We start from the raw sequence: 16,320 nt of genomic DNA on the forward strand, positions 1-16,320 counted from the left end.
AGCATTAGGTTTATCTCCTAATGCTGTCCCTCCCCCACCACCCCCCACCCCACAACAGTCCCCAGAGTGTGATGTTCCCCTTCCTGTGTCCATGAGTTCTCATTGTTAAATTCCCACCTATGAGTGAGAACATGCAGTGTTTGGTTTTTTTGTCCTTGCGATAGTTTACTGAGAATGATGTTTTCCAGTTTCATCCATGTCCCTACAAAGGACATGAACTCATCATTTTTTATGGCTGCATAGTATTCCATGGTGTATATGTGCCACATTTTCTTAATCCAGTCTATCGTTGTTGGACATTTGGGTTGGTTCCAAGTCTTTGCTATTGTGAATAGTGCTGCAATAAACATACGTGTGCATGTGTCTTTATAGCAGCATGATTTATAGTCCTTTGGGTATATACCCAGTAATGGGATGGCTGGGTCAAATGGTATTTCTAGTTCTAGATCCCTGAGGAATCGCCACACTGACTTCCACAATGGTTGAACTAGTTTACAGTCCCACTAACAGTGTAAAAGTGTTCCTATTTCTCCACATCCTCTCCAGCACCTGTTGTTTCCTGACTTTTTAGTGATGGCCATTCTAACTGGTGTGAGATTTTATCTCATTGTGGTTTTGATTTGCATTTCTCTGATGGCCAGTGATGATGAGCATTTTTACATGTGTTTTTTGGCTGCATAAATGTCTTCTTTTGAGAAGTGCCTGTTCATGTCCTTTGCCCACTTTTTGATGGGGTTGTTTGTTTTTTTCTTGTAAATTTGTTTAAGTTCATTGTAGATTCTGGATATTAGCCCTTTGTCAGATGAGTAGGTTGCAAAAATTTTCTCCCATTCTGTAGGTTGCCTGTTCACTCTGATGGTAGTTTCTTTTGCTGTGCAGAAGCTCTTTAGTTTAATTACATCCCATTCATCAATTTTGGCTTTTGTTGCCATTGCTTTTGGTGTTTTAGACATGAAGTCCTTGCCCACGCCTATATCCTGAATGGTATTGCCTAGGTTTTCTTCTAGGGTTTTTATGGTTTTAGGTCTAACACGTAACTCTTTAATCCATCTTGAATTAATTTTTGTATAAGGTGTAAGGAAGGGATCCAGTTTCAGCTTTCTACATATGGCTAGCTAGTTTTCCCAACACCATTTATTAAATAGGGAATCCTTTCCCCATTGCTTGTTTTTGTCAGGTTTGTCAAAGATCAGATAGTTGTAGACATGCAGCATTATTTCTGAGGGCTCTGTTCTGTTCCATTGATCTATGTCTCTGTTGTGGTACCAGTACCATGCTGTTTTGGTTACTGTAGCCTTGTAGTATAGTTTGAAGTCAGGTAGCATGATACCTCCAGCTTTGTTCTTTGGGCTTAGGATTGACTTGGCGATGTGGGCTCTTTTTTGGTTCCATATGAACTTTAAAGTAGTTTTTTCCAATTCTGTGAAGAAAGTCATTGGTAGCTTGATGGGGATGGCACTGAATCTATAAATTACCTTGGGCAGTATGGCCATTTTCATGATATTGATTCTTCCAACCCATGAGCATGGAATGTTCTTCCATTTGTTTGTATCCTCTTTTATTTCATTGAGCAGTGGTTTGTAGTTCTCCTTGAAGAGGTCCTTCACATCCCTTGTAAGTTGGATTCCTAGGTATTTTATTCTCTTTGAAGCAATTGTGAATGGCAGCTCACTCATGATTTGGCTCTGTGTTTGTCTGTTATTAGTGTACAAGAATGCTTGTGATTTTTGTACATTGATTTTGTATCCCGAGACTTTGCTGAAGTTGCTAATCAGCTTAAGGAGATTTTGGGCTGAGACAATGGGGTTTTCTAGATATACAATCATGTCATCTGCAAACAGGGACAATTTGACTTCCTCTTCTCCTAATTGAATACTCTTTATTTCCTTCTCCTGCCTGATTGCCCCGGTCAGAACTTCCAGCACTATGTTGAATAGGAGTGGTGAGAGAGGGCCTTTTCAGATGGTGCTAGTAAATATTTAATAAATATCAGCTATCTTCATTTCACCACCCTTGGGCAGACAAGGTGTTTGCTTGTCATGGGGGTTAGAGCTCTAGTGCCCATGTTGTCCTCCTGGACTGTGAAACTCCTGCATGTTTCTCAATGGTGAGATCCTCATATTTTTCTTTCCTTGGATCCTGTATGCTGGCCTAATTTTTTCCCCTTCCACAAAAACTATCTGAGTTTTGGAGGAGGATCTCTCTTCTTCCTACCCACGAAGAAACAAAACCATTCACGGTTTCCCTTGCACTTCCACAGCTTTGGAAAATTTCTGTGCCAGTAGGACTGCGGGACATACACGTGATTCCTTCTCAAGCTAACATTCCCATCCTTGCCCTCCCTGCCCCTTCTCCCCCGACAGACAGATACCCACAGTTGGTTTCCGTTCTTAGGGAAAGATAAGAAGCAGAGTCAGTGTGGTGTTGTGTACCTGTAGTCTCAGCTACACAGGAAGCTGAAGGGGAAGCTTGAGCCTAGGAGTCGACCAGCCTGGACAACATAGCAAGATTCTGTCTCAACAAAAAGAAAGAAGGAAGAAAAGAAAGAAAAAGAAAGAAAGAGAAAGAGAGAGAAAGAAAGAAAGAAAGAAAGAAAGAAAGAAAGAAAGAAAGAAAGAAAGGAGGAAAGAAAGGAGGAAAGAAAAGAAAGAGAAAGAGAGAAAGAAAGAAAGAAAGAAAGAAAGAAAGAAAGAAAGAAAGAAGGAAAGAAAGAAAGAAAGGAAAGAAGGAAAGAAGAAAGAAAGAAAGAGAAAAAGAGAAAGAGAGAGAGAGAGGAAGGGAGGGAGGGAGAGAGAGAAAGAAAGAAGGAAGCATTTATGATGCTTTCATTCATATCGCAAATTTGTTTAGTACTTACTATGGCCCAGAAAGCACTAAGCATTGTGATCGATGTAAAATGGAATGAATAAGAACAAATGATCTTAAAAGGCATAATGTCTAAGTGAAGAAATGAGTGAGATTTCACTTAAAAAGTATGGTATATGAAGCATATGTGAAGGAGTGAGACTAAACAGTTTTAACATCTATCAAAGCATAAGCATTGAATGAGACTGCATGTGTGTGCAGCCAACAGCAGAGCTGCAGCAGTTAGTAGCCTCTGAATACCAGCCCAGCATGTGCAAGGGATGATACTAGACGGAGCCTATCAGCAGACCACGAACACCCAAATGCCAAGTGACATGCCTTGGCTTTATGCTCTAGGCCCTGCAGAGCCACAGAGCAGTTCTGAGTATGGTTATGATACAATAGAGCTATGTTTGGGGCTTGTTTCTCAGCCTTTAACCTACTGGCAACCCAAAGCCACAGAATAAAGAGATTGTTCTTTCCTATTCTCTTGTAACTATTTCTCAACAACCTATGACCCACACGTTGGCATATAATTTTTTCAAACACTAGAGCTTGATCAGATAAAGACCAGATCTGGTTAGCTGTGTTTAGACATTTCAAATATTGTATAGTTGTCATCCCCCAAGAAGCAGATAGCCAGCTGAGATTTTGACTTGTGTGTGCCAAAGAACAACCCAAACAAAAAGCTCACAAGGGGATGCACTATATGACTGGAATTTCCCTCTGCCAGCTGGCTGCTCTGACACTTGTGCTTCTTTTCATAATGTTTCCCATTTTGAAGGCTGCTGAGTAAGCCAAAGAAGCAAAAGTTACACTGGGGACTGGGCAAATCCCAGTAGAGTCAAACAAATGGAAGAATGTGGAAAGATGTGTCAAAGAGACACACCTTTTGGGTTAATCTTCATAAGCATGTCCTATTTAGCACTATTCCTTTTCATTGTATTTTTTTCTTTTGAGAAAGTGTCTGTTAATTTCTCTCATACGAAATGGGCACTGTTTCATCTACCAAGGATAAGTTGGCTAAAGTTAACAGCTTGTTTACAAAACAGGAGTGAAAAATCTCTTGGCTCACTGTTTGCAGAGGATGGCATGACGGGTATCGTGTAGGCCCTGATGTTAGCCTGCCTGTGTGTGATTTCGGGCTCCACAGGACACTTGCTGTGAGATCTTGGGAAGGTTTCTAATCATCATTTTTATCATCTGTAAAATGAAGATAATGTTCGCTACCTATTTGGGGTACTGAGGATTAAATAAGTTACAATTTATGTAGAAAAGAACCTGATATGTAGTAAGCACACAAAAAATGTGAGTTGTGGCCAGGCGCAGTGGCTCACGCCTGTAATCCCAGCACTTTGGGAGGCTAAGACGCGTGGATCACGAGGTAAAGAGATCGAGACCATCCTGGCCAACATGGTGAAACCCCCATCTTTACTAAAAATACAAAAATTAGCTGGGCATGGTGGCGCATGCCTATAATCCCAACTACTCAGGAGGCTGAGGCAGGAGAATTAAATGAACCCAGGAGGCACAGGTAGCAGTCAGCCCAGATCACGCCACTGCACTCCAGCCTAGGCAACAGAGCAAGACTCTGTCTCAAAAAAAAAAAAAAAAGTTAGTTGTTTGTTGTTTCTCTTAGTATTATTGTATTCGTTCTTTTGAGAAAGTGTCTGCTAATTTATCTCATATGAACTGAGAACTGTTTCATCTACCAAGGATAAGTTGGCTAAAGTTATCCCCATATTTGTCTAGATCTCTATTTCTCAATAGGAAGGAATAAATACCCTTTTGTTAATAAAGTCTATCTACGTGCCACAAACTACTAAAGATACATCTATCTCTCCCAAGTATAAATTACTAACAAAAAAAAAAAAACTAAAACTTTTAGAAATGTAATAGAGAGTCAAATATTTTTGCATATTTTTTCTCAAAGATGACAGGTCTCCATTAAGCTCTCTTTCTATTTTTCTGAACAAGCTAGCCTACGCTGCATGAAAACAAGTAATACTTCTCTAATCATAAAAAAGATATCTAAAAGATCATTAAAATACCTGCTCACTTATCAAATAAAAATATGTAATCAGTAATATTGATTATTCTTAAAAAAAAATATGAGAGTGTCACCCTTGGCTGAACATGTAACTCCTTCCCCGACTGCTCCTCAAGGAACACTTGCAAAGGTACGCTTTGCAGAGAGAGCAGACATCTCAGAGGGAGCTGCACTGGTCAGAGATGCACTTCACAAATGGTTATAAACACTGGTTATAAAAGGGAATAGTGCTCAGATGCTAAGAAAAAGGGAAAAGCATCAGCCTAGAAATCATGTGACTTGGATTACAGTGTTGATTTTTGGAGTGGCTTTCTGTTTGATTATAACACAATGCCATTGCTTTTTGTCTCATGTTGATCATCTTTAAGATCGAAATGGTTTAAGTTTTCTTTACAGTGACCCTAAGATATTAAAAAATATTAAAATAAAATGAAACTGTGAAATGCTTTGAGTACCACAATGCAATCTAAGATTGATACTGAAGAACATATCATACACAACGACAGATGGCACTCTTTGTTAGTTTCAATAAGATCTGCATGACCAGCTGATTGTTGTGTTATTTTATAAGGAAGTAGGTCAGCAGGAAGCACCAAGCTGGAAAAAAAAAAAAAAAAAAACACTAGTATGTGAGTGATGATCAAATCTTTGAATTATTCATTTTCCTCATTGATTGTATAATTGAGTAATATGGATACAAAAATTCCAAAGTGCCCTCCAGAATTCACGATATCAGGGCAACAAGCAAGTCTCTCTGGCTTGAAAGGATCCTTTTGAAATATACGAAGGGTCTGGTTTTAAGGAAAAACCCAAATAGCAGTGCCTGTGAAGCTTTTCCCAACTTCTCACCTAAATTTGTTTAAAGTCAAAGAAAAAGATGAAAATACAAGGGAAGGAAACTAAGACTGTCAGCCAAACCTGTGCCAGGATTTGAGAGAAACCTCCAGGAATATCAAACAATTGGGCAGAAAGAGGAAAATGCTAGGAATTTTACTTCTTCGTGTACTACAATTTTCCAGCTGGACAGAAAGTCAGGATTTGAGGATTAGGAAGAAAACTTCATCATAAGCAGTAGAACTGTCAATTAGAACATACGGTATTAATTGGGCTAAGAGCTGGCATATTAGCCTATCAGTACTCCCAACGGAACAATCATGGTGCTGAGATGTACTGACATATAACATTTGCATTAAAAATATGGTTATATAAATGTGAATAGAAACAGAAGAATCAAAACCCACAATGAAGTGAAAATAGTACAACTGAAAGAAAAGGGAAAAGGAACACAATTCTCAACTCCTATATTAAAAACACACCTGTTAAAGTTGCTTTAACTACTTTAGATGATGTTCATCATCGTTTATAGAATGCAAGAAAGTATTTTCTCTGTGAAATAGGGGCAGAAATTTATAAAGAGAATAAAAGAAATGAAAGTGAGATAAGAGTAAAAGGACGTGAGTGATTTAAAAAAAGACGTATGAGTACATTAAAAATGTACTTGTAAAACTCAGAAATTCCACTCAGACAAGAACCCCTAGAGATACTCTTGTTTAAGTGCACCAGGAGGCATACATGTGTGTTTATAGCAATTTGTAACAGCAAAAAGTCTCATCAATAAAGTAGTAGATAAATGAGCATATTTTTGAACAGTTAAAATATTCAATAGTTGAATTAAATTCATAAGAAAAGCAATATGTCCCAGAATTTGCACTGTGGAAAATCAAATCAGGAATTTTAATGACATGCCTGAGTAGTTTCCCCAGAAAGCAGAGTAAAATGAAAAAGATGGAAATATCCTCAGAAAGAAGATGGTAGTCACGGAAGATGAAGAACCAAAGCTCAACCTAAGAGTTACAGATAATCTCAAGAAAAAGAAACACAAGCAATTTGAATAGATGCGATAATGAAAAATGTCCCAGATGGAAAAAGAAACTGTACATAAATAACACCATTAAAGGACCTGAGAAGTAAGATAAAAAATGTTCATTATATTAAGGGCAGAAATCAATGGGAAAGAAATAAAATACAACTACCTTGAGTTACGTTCTGTTAAAAAATAAAGTTTGGGGGGAGGGGGGAGGGACAGCATTAGGAGATACACCTAATGCTAAATGACGAGTTAATGGGTGCAGCAAACCAACATGGCACATGGATACATATGTAACAAACCTGCACATTGTGCACATGTACCCTAAAACCTAAAGTATAATAATAAAATAAAAAATAAATAAAGTTAATTTTTAAAAATTTTTTATTTCCACAGGTTATTGGGGGAATAGGTGGTGTTTCATTACATAAGTTCTTGAGGGGTGACTTGTGAAATTTTGGTGCACCCATCACGCTAGCAGTATACGCTGTACCCAGTGTGTAGTCTTTTATCCCTCACTCCCTTCCCACCCTTTCCCCCTGAGTCCCCAAACTCCATTGTGTCCTTCTCATACCTTTGCATCCTTATAGCTTAGCTCCCACTTATGAGTGAGAACATATAGTGTTTGGTTTTCCATTCCTGAGTTACTTCACTTAGAATAACACTCTCCAGGCCGGGTACGGTGGTGCATGCCTATAATCCCAGCACTTTGGGAGGCCAAGGCAAGCAGATTGCCTGAGGTCAGGAGTTCAAGACCAGCCTGGCCAACATGGTGAAACCCCATCTCTGCTAAAAATACAAAAAAATTAGGAAGGCCTGGTGGCATACAGCTGTAATCCCAGCTGCTGGGGAGGCTGAGGCAGGAGAATTGCTTGAACCAGGGAGGTGGAGGTTGTAGTGAGCTGAGATTGCACCACTTCACTCCAGCCTGGGTGACAGAGTGAGACTCCCTCTCAAAAAAAATTAAAAAAAAATTTTAAAAATATATATATATATATAATACACTCTCCAATCTCAATCAGGTTGCTGTGAATGCCATTAATTCATTCCTTTTTATGGATGAGTTAGTATTCCATCATATATTTATATACCACAGTTTATTCACTCATGGATTGATGGGCATTTGGGTTGGTTCCACAGTTTGGCAATCGTGAATTGTGCTGCTATAAACGTGAATGTGCAAGTATCTTCTTTGTATAATCACTTCTTTTCCTCTGGGTAGATACACAGTAATGGGATTGCTGGATTAAATGGGGTAGTTCTACTTTTAGTTCTTTAAGGACTTTCCTCACTGTTTTACATAGTGGTTGTACTAGTTTACATTCCCATCAGCAGTGTAGAAGTGCTCCCTGTTCACTGCATCCATGCCAACACCTATTATTTTTTGACTTTTTGATTATGGCCATTCTTGCAGGAGTAAGGTGCTATTGCATTGTGGTTTTGATTTGCGTTTCCCTGATCATTAGTGATGTTGAGCATTTTTTCATATGTTTGTTGGCCATTTGAATATCTTCTTTTGAGAATTGTCTATTCATGTCCTTAGCCCACTTTTTGACCATATTTTTTTTCTTGGTGATTTGTTTGAGTTTGTTGTAGATTCTGGATATTAATCCTTTATCAGATATATAGATTGTGAAGATTTTCTCCCACTCTGTGGGTTGTCCGTGTACTCTGCTGACTGTTGCTTTTGCTGTGCAAAAGCTCTTTAGTTTAATTCAGTCCCAGCTATTTATCTTTGTTTTTGTTGCATTTGCTTTTGGATTGTTGGTCATGAAATCCTTGCCTAAGCCAATGTCTAGAAGGGTTTTTCTGATGTTATCTTCGAGAAATTTTAGAGTTTCAGGTCCTAGATTTAAATCCTTAATCCATCTTGAATTGATTTTTACATAAGGTGAGAGATGAGGATCCAGTTTCATTCTCCTACATGTGGCTTACCAATTATCCCAGCACCATTTGTTGAATAGGGTGTCCTTTCCCCACTTTATGTTTTTGTTTGCTTTGTCAAAGATCAGTTGGCTGTAAGTATTTGAGTTTATTTCTGGATTCTCTATTCTGTTCCAATGGTCTATGTGCCTATTTTTATACCAGTACCATGCAGTTTGGGTGACTATGGCCTTATAGTGTAGTTTGAAATCAGGTAATGTGATGCCTCCAGATTTGTTCTTTTTGCTTAGTCTTTCTTCAGCGATGCAGGCTCTTTTTTGGTTCCATATGAATTTTAAAATTGTTCTTTCTAGTGCTGTGAAGAATGATGGTGATATTTTGATGGGAATTCATGAAATGTGTAGATTGCTTTTGGCAGTGAGAGGTGAAGCCAGCTGGACTTCCTGGGTTGAGTGGGGACTTGGAGAACTTTTCTGTCTTACAAGAGCATCGTAAAATGCACCAATCAGCACTCTGTAGCTAGCTAGAGGTTTGTAGAATGGACCAGTCAGCACTCTGTAAAATGGACCAATCAGCACTCTGTAAAATGGACCAATCAACATTCTAAAATGGACCAATCAGCAGGACGTGGGCAGAGACAAATAAGGGAATCAAAGCTGGCCAACCCAGCCAACAGCAGCACCCTGCTCAGGTCCCCTTCCACGCTGTGGAAGCTTTGTTCTTTCGCTCTCTGCAATAAATCTTGCTGCTGCTCACTCTTTGGGTCTGTGCCAGCTTTAAGAGCTGTAACACTCACTGCGAAGGTCCGCAGCTTCATTCTTGACGTCAGTGAGACCACGAACCCACTAGAAGGAACCAACTCTAGACACGGCAGTATGGTCATTTTCACAATATTGATTCTATCCATTCATGAGCATGGGATGCATTTCCATTTGTGTCATTTATGTTTTCTTTCAGCAGTGTTTTATAGTTTTCCTTGTAGAGGCCTTTCACCTCCTTGGTTAGGTATATTCATAAGTATTATATATTTTTTTGCAGCTATTGTAAAAGGGGCTGAGTTCTTGATTTGATTCTCTGCTTGGTTGCTGTTGGTGTATACGAGAGCTATTCATTTGTGTACATTAATCTTGTATCCAGAAACTTTGCTGAATTCTTTTATCAGTTCTAGGAGCTTTCTGAAGGAGTCTTTAGGGTTTTCAAGGTAAACAATCATATCATCAGCAGTGACAGTCTGACTTCCTCTTTACCAATTTGGATGCTCTTTATTTCTTTCTCTTGTCTAATTGCTTTGGCTAGAACTTCCAGTACTATGTTGAAGAGAAGTGATAAGGGTGGGCATTCTTGTCTCATTTCAGTTCTCAGAGGGAATGCTTTCAACTTTTCCCCGTTCAGTATAATGTCGGCTGTGGGTTTGTCACAGATGGCTTTTATTACATTGAGGTATGTCCCTTGTATGCTGATTTTGCTGAGAGTTTTAATCATAAAGTGATGCTGGATTTTGTCAAATGCTTTTTCTGAGTCTATCGAGATGATCATATGACTTTTGTTTTTAATTCTGTTTATGTGGTGTATCACATTTATTGACTTATGTATGTTAAACCATCCCTGCATCCCTGGTGTGAAACCTACTTGATCATGATGGATTATCTTTTTAATATGTTGTTGGATTCAGTTAGCTAGTATTTTGTTAAGGATTTTTGCACCTAGGTTCATCAGGGATATTGCTCTGTAGTTTTCTTTTCTGATTATGTCATTTCCTGGTTTTTGCATTAGGGCAATACTGGCTTCATAGAATGAATTAAGGAGGATTCCCTCTTTCTCTGTCTTGTGGAATAGTGTCAATAGGATTGGTACCAATTCTTCTTTGAATATCTAGTAGAATTCTTCCGTGAATTCATCTGGTCCTGGACTTTTTTTTTGTGGGTAATTTTTTTTATTACCATTTCAACCTCACTACTTGTTATTGGTCTATTCAGGATATCTAATTCTTCCTGATTTAAGCTAGGAGGGTTGTATCATTCCAGGAATTTATCCATCTCCTCTTGGTTTTCTAGTTTAGGCAAATAAAAGTGTTTATAGTAACCTTGAATGATCTTTTGTATTTCTGCAGTGTCAGTTGCAGTATCTCCTGTTTTGTTTCTAGTTGAGCTTATTTGGATTTTCTGTCTTCTTTTTTGGTTAACCTTGCTAATGGTCTATCAATTTTATTTATCTTTTCAAGGAACCGGCTTTTTGTTTCACTTATCTTTTATATTATTTTTTCATTTCAGTTTCATTTAGTTCTGCTCTGATCTTGGTTATTTCCTTTCTTCTGCTGGATTTGGATTTGGTTTGTTCTTGTTTCTCTAGTTCCTTGAGGTCTGACCTTAGATTGTCTGTTTGTGCACTTTCAGACTTTTCTATGTAGGCGTTTAGGGCTATGAACTTTCCTCTTAGCACCGTCTTTGCTGTATCCCAGAGGTTTTGATAGGTTGTGTCACTATGGTCATTCAGTTTGAAGAATTTTTTAATTTTCAACTTGATTTCATTGTTGACCCAATGATCATTCAGAAGCAGGTTATTTAATTTCCATATATTTGCATAGTTTTGAAGGTTCCTTTTGGAGTTGATTTCCAGTTTTATTCCACTGTGGTCTGAGAATGTACTTGATATAATTTCAATTTTCTTAAAATTTTTGAGGCTTATTTGTGGCCTATCATATGATCTATCTTGGAGAAAGTTCCATGTGCTGATGAATAGAATGTATATTCTGTGGTTGTTGGATAGAATGTTCTGTAAATATCCATTAAGTCCACTTGTTCCAGGGTATAATTTAAATCCATTATTTCTTTGTTGATTTTCTGTCTTGGTGACCTGTCTAATGCTGTTAGTGAAGTATTGAAGTCCCCCAGTATTACTGGGTTGCTGTCTATCTCATTTCTTAGTAATTGTTTTATAAGTTTGGGAGCTCCAGCATTAGGTGCATAATATATTTAGGATTTTGATATTTTCCTGTTGGACAAGGCCCTTTATCATTATATAATGTCCCTCTTTGTCTTTTTAGCTGCTGTTGCTTTAAAGTTTGTTTCATCTGATATAAGAATAGCTACTCCTGCTCGCTTTTGTGTCCATTTGCATGGAATGTCTTTTTTCACCCCTTTACCTTAAGTTTATGTGAGTCCTTATGTGTTAGGTGAGTCTCTTGAAGATAGCAGATAGATGGTTGGTGAATTACTATTCATTCTGCAATTCCCTATTTTTTAAGCGGAGCCTTTAGGCCATTTACATTCAATGTTAGTATTGAGATGTCAGGTACCATTCCATTCATTGTGTTATTTGTTGCCTGTATGCCTTGGTTTTTTGTTTTTATTTTTAATTGTATTTTTTCATAGGTCCTGCAAGAGTTATGCTTTAAAGAGGTTCTGTTTTGATGTGTTTCCAGGATTTGTTTCAAGATTTAGGGCTCCTTTTAGCAGTTCTTGTAGTCCTGGCTTGGTAGTGGTGGATTCTCTCAGCATTTGTTTGTCTGAAAAAGACTGTATCTTTCCTTCATTTATGAAGCTTAGTTTCACTGGATACAAAATTCTTGGCTAATAATTGTTTTGTTTAAGGAGGCTAAAGATAGGGCCCCAATCCCTTCTAGCTTGTAAGTTTTCTGCTGAGAAATCTGCTGTTAATCTGATAGGCTTTCCTTTATAGGTTACTTGGTGCTTTTGCCTCACAGCTCTTAAGATTCTTTCCTTCATCTTAACTTTAGATAACATGATGACAATGTGCCTAGGTGATGATCTTTTCGAGATGAATTTCCCAGGTGTTGTCTGAGCTTCTCGTATTTGGATGTCTAGGTCTCTAGCAAGCCCAGGGAAGTTTTCCTCGATTATTTCCCCAAAAATGTTTTCCAAACTTTTAAATTTCTCTTCTTCCTCAGCAATGCTGATTATTCTTAGGTTTGGTCATTTGACATAATCCCAGACTTCTTGGAGGTTTTGTTCATATTTTCTTATTATTTTTTTCTTTGTCTTTGTTGGATTGGATTATTTTGAAAACCTTGTCTTCGAGCTCTGAAGTTCTTTCTTCTGCTTTTTCGATTCTATTGCAGAGAATTTCCAGAGCATTTTGCATTTCTCTAAGTGCGTCCATTGTTTCCCAAAGTTTTAATTGTTTTTGATTTATGCTATTTATTTCATTGAAAATTGCTCTCATTTCCTAGGTCATTTTAAAAATTTCCTTAAATTGGGCTTTGCCGTTCTCTGGTGTCTCCTTGATTAGCTTAATAACTGACTTCCTGAATTCTTTTACAGGTAAATCAGGGATTTCTTCTTGGCTTGGATCCATTGCTGGTGAGCCAGTGTGATTTTGCAGGAGTGTTCAGGAAGCTTGTTGTGTTATACTACCAGAGTTGGTTTCTGGTTCCTTCTCATTTGGGTAGGCTGTGTCAGAGGGAAGGTCTAGGGCTCAAGGCTATTATTCAGATTCTTTTGTCCCACAGGGTGTTCCCTTGATGTAGTACTCTTCCCCTTTTCCTATGGATGTGGCTTTCTGAGAGCTGAGCTGTAGTGATTGTTACCTCTCTTCTGGATCTAGCCACCCAGCAAGTTTACCTGGCTCTGGGCTGGTACCGGGGGTTTTCTGCACAGAGTCCTGTGATGTGAACCGCTTGTGAGTCTCTCAGCAATGGATACCAGCACAGTATTTGGGGTGTCTCCTGGGTTCTTCAGGAGCAATCTGCTTCCTTCTGAGGGTCTGTGGGTTCTCTTTGGCTTTCTTGATTTATTCCTACAGTCGTTCTGGAGCAAGAGTTCACGATGAGAGACTCCACATGCTGCTCTGTCCGTCCGAGTGGGAGCTGCAATCTAGTCCTGCCTCCTGTCTGCCATGATCCTCCTTCTTCTCTTGAAGTTAATTATTTAAAAAACTTATTTTAAGCATCCAAGAAAGAAAAAATAATAATTTCTGATAAAATTGAAACACATGCTATTTATAAGACTTTATTCTCCACAAACAAAATTATAGAAAACAACACAGCAACATGTCTTGGGGAAAAAATTGTGAGGGTAAAAGTCTGAAGAATTGTGTTCTCAGAGAATTTGACCCTCAGGTATGAAGGAAAGAGAATTATATCCCTGGGTTTGCAAGAGCTTGGAAAACAAACTAGCCAAGTATGGTTTTTGACAATATTAAAGTTGTACTTCTGTGAACCAAGCAATGAATCCTAATGAAGACTTCAAGCAGAGGAAGTCATCAAAACCAGTAAACAGAAAGGTAAATCTCAATAACTATTGCTAATATGGTTATGAAACAGAAGGGAGACATAGAAAGTAAAAAATAATTTAATGACATTTATCTGGGTCTAAAATTGTAGATTAAGAGAAACGCGTAAGTGAAGAAAGACAAAGCACAGAAGGAAACAGCTAACTTCCTCATTTTGTCTGAAAGGAGACAAAATCTCTTTTCTTTTATAATCATTAGAAAGTATAAATTAAAGCACAGTTTTGAAAAACCCAAAGGTAATCTTTAATACAACTAAATACTAGAAAGTATAAAAGCTTATAAGCCATATGCAATATAACTAAGAAAACATGAGAAAAATCACAAGCCCAGAGAAAAGAAATATGAGTAAATATATTAGTTATAGTAACAATTGTGAATAATTAAAAATACTTCAAATCCAGTTTAAAAACATTGAACTACACATGATAGTTAAAAAGCCACTCTAAGACAAAATGATATGCACAAGTTAAAAATGAAAGAATGAGCAAATATATATCAGACATTCACAAAAGAAAACAGGAAATACTAATTTCAGAAAAGACACAAAGGCAAAAGATATTAATGATAACCAAGAGGGTCATTACATATTAATACAAATATGCTTCACAAGGAAAATATAATAGTTATTCAACTTTATAAACTGATTAGTATAATACCAACATACATAAATCAAGGATGTTAGAAATGTGAAAGGAAAGTACCTAATTTTTTTTTTTTTTTTTTTTTTTTTTTTGAGACAGAGTCTTGCTGTCGCCCAGGCTGGAGTGCAGTGGCGCGATCTCGGCTCACTGCAGGCTCCACCCCCCGGGGTTCACGCCATTCTCCTGCCTCAGCCTCCTGAGTAGCTGGGACTACAGGTGCCCGCCACCTCGCCCGCTAATTTTTTGTATTTTTAGTAGAGACGGGGTTTCACCGTGTTAGCCAGGATGGTCTCGATCTCCTGACCTCGTGATCCGCCCGCCTCCGCCTCCCAAAGTGCTGGGATTACAGGCATGAGCCACCGAACCCAGCCAGAAAGTACCTTCTTATCGGTGACTGTGACACATCTCTCTTAGTGCTGGATAAACAGATATTTGGTTAAAATTTATAATTTGTAAAGGTGAATCTACAGATATACTGACGTCTATTCTAAGAACTAAAAAATACATGTATCTTATTTTCAAGATGAATATAATAACTTTTTTATAAAATCTTAAGAAATACTGCCACAAAGAAAATGTTCAAAAGTTTCCAAATCAGAAATTATAGGGAGCTATATTCTCAGACCATAATGCAATCAAACTATATATTTTTTAAAGTTTAAGCAATCAAAAATCCCAACACGTTGGAAGTTACCAAATGCCTTCCTAAATAGCTATATGGGAGAGAAAAATCCAAGGTAAAATTACAAACTTGGTTTAAAATAATGAAAATAGGACCATTACTTATCAAACCTTATGGAATGTGTTCAAAGGCAAATACTGTATGTGGCCTAAAATGGTTTTTGTTCTAACTAAAAGAGAATTTTAAAAAAATTCAACTTAACTGCAATTCAAGAAGTTAAGACAGAACAATGAAAGAATCTAAACAAGAGGGAGAAAATATTAAAAATAAATATATAAATCAATGCATGAGAAAATAGAAAAATAGTAAAGTTGACGAATAAACTACAGTACTAAATTCCTAAAGAATAAGAACAGGCCAGGTGCTGTGGTTCACACCGTAATCCTGACACTTTGGGAGGGTGAGGTGGGCAGATCACTTGAGGCCGGGAGTTTGAGACCAACATGGTGAAACCTTGTCTCTACTAAAAATACAAAATATTAGCACTCCAGCCCGGGTACAGAGTGAGACTCTGTCCCAAAAACAAAAACAACAACAACAAAAAGGACAAGAACAAACCATAGTACAAAAGTCCTAGCAGATTTAATCAAGAGAAAAAGTAAACAAATAAACAAAATTAGAAATAAGAATTTAGTCTTAAAAGGATTTAATAACAGATTTAAAGATTATTTGAAAATGTTACTTTAAAAGTATTAGTACAAATTCTTCAGTTTGACAAATTTGAAAATCTTAGGAATAAAGCTTTAAAGATAATGGAGTAGAAAGTTGTCTACCAAACCTAAATAGACAACTATATACTGAAGAAGTGAAACTGAAAAAGTTTTCAATAAGTAAATTCAAGACAGCTGCAGAGCAGAGTTTTTTTTTAAATCAATAAGTGCTTTTCAGTTTTCAAGAAACAAATCCATCACTACGAGGTATACTCTTCTTCTACATAGAAAAACAATAGGAAACATTCCAACTCACTTCACAAAGCTAGGATCACCCTCACAGTAAAACCTAAAAATAATTAGTACAGATGCAAAAGTATGAATAAAAGATTTACATATTTAACTCAGGTACATTAAAATAATAATTTAGCCTAAATATTTAAGGATTGCTC

Source organism: Symphalangus syndactylus, chromosome 2 (assembly GCF_028878055.3).
Source record: "Symphalangus syndactylus isolate Jambi chromosome 2, NHGRI_mSymSyn1-v2.1_pri, whole genome shotgun sequence".
Classification (NCBI taxonomy): Eukaryota; Metazoa; Chordata; class Mammalia; order Primates; family Hylobatidae; genus Symphalangus; species Symphalangus syndactylus.